The sequence below is a fragment of the Anarrhichthys ocellatus genome, unplaced genomic scaffold, assembly GCF_004355925.1.
Source record: "Anarrhichthys ocellatus isolate YVR2014 unplaced genomic scaffold, GSC_Weel_1.0 scaffold48, whole genome shotgun sequence".
Classification (NCBI taxonomy): Eukaryota; Metazoa; Chordata; class Actinopteri; order Perciformes; family Anarhichadidae; genus Anarrhichthys; species Anarrhichthys ocellatus.
In genome coordinates this window covers 1,696,635-1,702,650 of record NW_022280078.1, presented here as the reverse complement: position 1 = coordinate 1,702,650, position 6,016 = coordinate 1,696,635, and positions in this window count along the sequence as shown.

Sequence of the window (6,016 nt, the reverse complement as noted above, 5' to 3'; positions counted from 1 at the left end):
AGAGAGAGAGAGAGAGAGAGAGAGAGAGAGAGAGAGAGAGAGAGAGATCCTTATGATGACCATCAAATGAAAGTGCTCGCTTTACGTCGAGGACATCTGCTTAGGGGTCTCATCAACGATGAGAGGTCACTTTATTCACAGCTGAATATGCTTTTTTATCCTTCATCAGTGTCAAATTATGGAGTATAGACACCACTTAAACAGCAAGGTTTAAGTGGTGAGCAACACAGGTGCATCCATTTAAGATAACAAGCATCGCACCTATTGGTGAAGCAGTTACATAGCAACCAACAATCATAACGCTTAGAGTAGAAGCTGGCGTAAAAACCATCAGCGGTCTCTCTCTCTCTCTCTTTGGCTGCCGGTGCCTTTTTCCACACTACTTCTATCTGGAGCCTCACCTCTTGTCTCTTCCCCTCTTTGTGAAAATGTTCCTTGAGTTTTGTCTCAATGCCATCTGTCCTCTTCTCTTCCCCATCTCAAGGTCCAAAAGATATTGTGATAATATTACAGCGCAAACCCACCCATAAAGTTTTGCAGCTGAGTGCACTGACCTTTTTTACCGTCTGATTCTAATTATCCATGTGGCAAAGTATTAGTGCGCTTCAGGCCGATTCGTCGGTCGTGAAGGGTGCGAGTCAGCCTGACTCAAAGTCGATTTGGGGAGAGTGCCGTGATGGAAGCCTCTACTCAGTGAAAGGAAAAAAAAAAAAACGAAAGGACACTAAGATTGTGATAAAGAAGATTCTCTGGTCTGATGAAACCAGGATTGAACTGTTTGGCTCATTCCCAAGTGTCATGCATGCAGTAAGCAAGAGCCCACTCATCACCTGCACAATATTATTCCAATGGTGCAGCGTAGTGGCAGCATTATGCAGAAGAGGAGATTTTCCGCAGCAGGGAACAGTCAGGTTGAGGGATTTACCAACCCTTCTGCCTGTCCTAAGCAGACTCTCGAGCACTTTATAAACGTCACATGGTCTTACCTTCTACTAATGCTGCTGGAGGTTTTACATTGAAGTGAGGTGGAAGCCTGGTGCTTTGCATACAGCTGCTAAAGGAGGCCCCCATGTATCAATTTCCGATTGCTGAGGTGGACTGACCAGCCTTTGGTATTTGAGGAGTTGGAAGTGAAAACTGTTTGTAGAAAAAAAAACAGTTTAAGCTAATATCCCCCTTCATGATAACTCACCCATTCAAATTAAATTGAGGCGTAAAGTTATGCATGATTGAGGGCGAGGTCACTTTGAGGGAAAGGAAGGTGCCGTCTCAGAACTCTCGCTCGTAGCAAGCCGTCTCCCCTACTGCATCTCCCAGGACCTTATAAATTATATTTCTTAGACTCAGAGTTTTTTGAGAATTTTAGACATTTTTGGAGTTCATCAAATACCTGCAGCGATCCCACCACAATGATAACAATGAAATGATAAGTGGGTCTCCTCATTAAGAGAGATGCTGTGCACATGTATGCACTCAGCATAGCAGCGTTTTTTTTTCTCATGTATTTTACAAAAAGGCATGGGTGTGGCTATTAGTGCTGATTTTTGTGAATTGGACTGTTTTTGCAATGGGGCACATTTGCATAGAGAAGGGCCCATTTAGGGTTAGGGTGCATTTCATACTTCGCGGGTACTTTGAAAACTGCATTGTTTCTTTTTGTCTTTTTTACACATAAGTGGCCGCAAAAGCTGCACAATCCTTTTTGTGACTTTGGGCCGGAGAGTCTGAAGATAAATATGCTGACTGAGGGATATTGACTTGACAAAAAAAAAGGTAATTCTGTGGTTCTCAGTGCAAAGTGGCTTTTCAAAACCTTTGGGAATTCATGATGAAATAATTTACAATCTTGCTTGCAATTTGGACATCAGTACACAAAGAAAAACAAATCTATTTTTCGTAATAATATTGTGTGTATCCAACTAGTAGGCCTAACCGTAATCAAACCCAACTCTGAGCTGAATATATCGTTTCATCCAAGCTGGTTTTTATCTTACTGGGGAGAAGCAAAAATCCTTTCGTGACAAGAATCAAGGTTTACAGGAAATGTGATCTTTATTTTGACAAAAATGACACACAAACACACTGCTACTCGATGTCATTCATCCTTCAGGGATTACAAAGATCAAGAACACTTGTCAGTAGGGGATATCTGTTACACACCGATTAGGAGGTGAGAATGAAAACAAGAATACTCTCTTGCCCTCCCTCAACGCAACATGTTTTAAAGTTTTTTCCAAGAAAGAAAGGATCGAGCAGTCTAGATAAATCCATGCCACACAACTATCACTATTGTTTGCTATAATTAAACTGTGCTATCCCTTCTGGATGGTGAAAGAGACTTCAGTCTGTGAAAACATGTCACAAGCTCCCAGCGGGTTGTTTGTATTGTCTGTGATAGTTTATCAATACCATGGATCTTAATCTTTCTTTCTCTGGCGCTGGGGGTCCCCGAGCCGTTATACATCGACCTTTACCAACTGGCATTACAACATGAGTGAATGACTTCTGGTGCGGAGAGAGATTGTCTTTAAATCCCCATGGAAATTAACCTCAATGCCAATGTTTTGCGTCCTATATCCGCTTTAATGGCTTTTTAATGAAACCGTAGAAAGAGCCCTTTAAATTTTGCAATTACCCGTAAAACTTTAACGTTCAGACATAAGTCATTCCTGACATTTTTTTTGGCATTGGGGACCAGTAAGTGGCCTCTCAGAGACCACCACAGATATAAGGCTATGCCATGATATATTTTAAAATGAGGATGTGGATGATTCAGAGTCTTGTATTTTGATGACAACAGTCCACTAAAGCTTGATCTATTCTGGTGAATCTCAAACTACAACGCAGCCATTTGTGCCCTCAAAACATAATAATGGCTGCCACATTGGAAAAGAGCAGCCGTTGGAGGCATTTCATCAAAATCATAAACTATTTCCCTCGGGGTGAGCCACCTCTTCTTCATGGCGCCCTGACACCAGAGGTTAGCGAGAGGCGAGTGAGTGTCTCTCTATCTTCAGCGAATAGAAGAATGGACTCTCACGTGTCCCTGCTGGCTCGGAAGGCTATCAGGATCAGGCATCAATACCTTGAAAATGCTGCCTGTCCATTGCCCCCTTTCATTCATCATGACCCTTATAATGTCTGGAAGAAATATGCTGCTGTAAGTATCATATTTCATGGTTGTCACAGGTTGAGTCCCCCATTTCTTCTGGAGCAATAAAGTTCCTGTAATTCTTCTGGCTAGCCCTTGTAGGCCTCTGAGTCCACCGTTTATTCTGTTTAAACAAAAAGACAGGAGGGCATTGGCAGTTTGGGGTATAGAGTGGAATGACCAGTGTGTGAAATTTGTGATATCTCAATTCTGTTTAATTTTGGTTCAGTCTGAGTATTAAATTGGATTTTTTCATCCGTCATACATGTATCTAGTAAATGGAGGTTGAATTGTATTAAACACACGCACACAATGTAATGTTTTGTTAACATATTATTCTGATGAGTTTTTGCTCATTTCACCAGTGAAGTACAATTTCCTTTATCTATTTAATTTATTAGGCTGTTCACAATTTATTTTAATGTACCAATCCCGTTTTCCTGCTCAAGTTTCTGACTAAACTACTTCTCTAGTTTTCATAAAACATCTATGTAGAAAGAAAACTGGAAAAGAAATAATTAAAATTGATCCCTAAAGTAATTAAGATGCTGTGCGATGTATAGAAACAATTTGGCCTTACAAAGACATGCTAACTGAAAAAATTACAAACTGTATTAGAAATGTGATAGAAAATAGCCCTAAAAAATACTAATAGAGTGATTTATTCAGTCTTGAATAAATTGCATTTCCTCTGCTGTTCTTACAGGCCATTATGTTTTTTTAATTTGATGATGGTTGTCTAGATGTTTGCTTCCACCCAAAGATACATTTACACTAGCGTCTTCCTTCCTTCTGTTAGTGGGATTTGTCCTTTGCTTTACACTTTAAAAATAATTCAAGCTTTGAAATACATACAAGTTTGTTTTACGTTCATACCAGCAACCTTCTAACTGCATAACCAACCAATCTTAGGACAAAAGCTGCAAGGACACAAATAGTCAGTTGGCCAAAAGACTGCTATCTGCTTTAGTTTTTTAAATAATGGACCGTCCTAGTGTGGCTTTTAATTTCATATAAACTAAACATTTCATGTTTGTCGGCAATCTCAAATTGAACATAGTTTTATTAAACTTGTCTTTAATAAACTGATTAGGAAAATACTAAGACTAAGGAGTACCTTACCTCAAAACAAACAAATAATCTCACTAACGTCAACTAATTTAGAGTCTGCCAATGGTATCTCCTCAAATAAGAAATAGGATCAGAGGAATCTCTGACTGAATCTCAGAAACTGCAGATACTGCCGTCAGGTAATGCGTTAGATTTTCATTTTCAGTCATGTTGTCTTCTATAGTAATTCGCAATACTTTGCTACATCTTTGATCCATTCAGAAATGCAAAGAGAAATGTGATAACTGTATGGATTGTAGAAGTAATGCTTCCAACGGTAACCCCAGATGCTCAGCCCTGTTATTGAAGACGTACACAATTGATTTGTACTTTTAATTGATCTTTCTGAGCAGAATGACAATCAAAATGTGTGAAAATAATATGATCAACATTTTTCAAAAAAATTAATAATATTGATGGAATTATGTATTATCATATCTAACAAAAATGGTTTAATCTGTTGATGCAGATCGATCAACAACACGGAAATTGAGTTCGGCCCACCATTTATCTCCCGGGACAACGATGTGCGTGAGCAGCGTGTGCCAGCTGCTTCGCTGACCTAATGTTTCTCCAAAGCATGTTGGCATCCACACAGACGGCTTTGTAGCTGCTACGCTGCTGCTGCCAGAACTTCTTTCTACATAGAGTTTGCCTTTCATAATGGCCAGAACGTTTCAGTTCATTATAAGGTCATTATATAAACATGAAGCATCTTCTTATTCGTAAATAATAATAACTATAATCCACAATTATAAGCCAGAGCTTGATAACAATACAACAAATAAAATTTAAAATCAACAAGTAAATTTATTTACCACAACAAAGCCCAGCAGATTCTTTAAAAAAAGACTTGACAAATGAAGTGATTCTGTCCACAGAAAGATGCTAGAGGGCTTCTATTTTGAAACAGAAACAGGAAGTGTTATGTTAAAAATAAATATGAACTTTTTTATGTCTGTGAAATATGGATAAACACCAAAGCTGTAGTAATGTTGCCGGTATGGTGGCAACATGCTGCCAACCCGTTTTCACAGTCTATTTTTGCTATGAACCAAGCGCCTCGGCGTGCCAAACAAATATGTGAGAGCTCAAATCTCTAGAAGAGATGCAGCTGAACCGCAGCTGAGCAGCAACTAAGCTATGCTGCTTGCGCAGGCGGTGTGGCTGCTCTGATCTGTTAACACGAGTGCCAAAATAAAAAAGGAAGAGAATCCATGACACAAATGCATTGCTCACACACACAGTGTGGCCCAGGCATGAAAAGGATCCCCTCATCCAAAAGCCCCGCCAAAAGAAAGACAAACTACTTGTGAATCCCAACATGTGCTTACCATAAAAAGAGCACCAAAAAAAGAGAATCCCCATTGTCTGACATCCACAACTACACAGGGAACCCATTCTCAAACATCACTGGACATTCATCCAAGGAGAAAAGTTAGAACAAAGGCTTTTCCCACTGTCGATATACACATCTCCAAAAAAAATTACCAATAGGTGTCGTGTTCCGACACAACTCGATAACAAAAACATGCAAGGATAAAAAAAGCATATATATTTCCAAAGATTATGTCGCAAAATGCCAAATTCAAATGTTGGAGCTCACACCAAGCCAAAAAAAAAAACTAGTGATAAATAAACTGTAAAGAAGCCAAAAAAGCCAAAATAACACAAAATAAAGCCAGGGAAGAGCCTGAGGGAGGTCTTAAATCTTCTGGAAACAGTGGCCAGGACAAAAACTCACATGCTATGGCA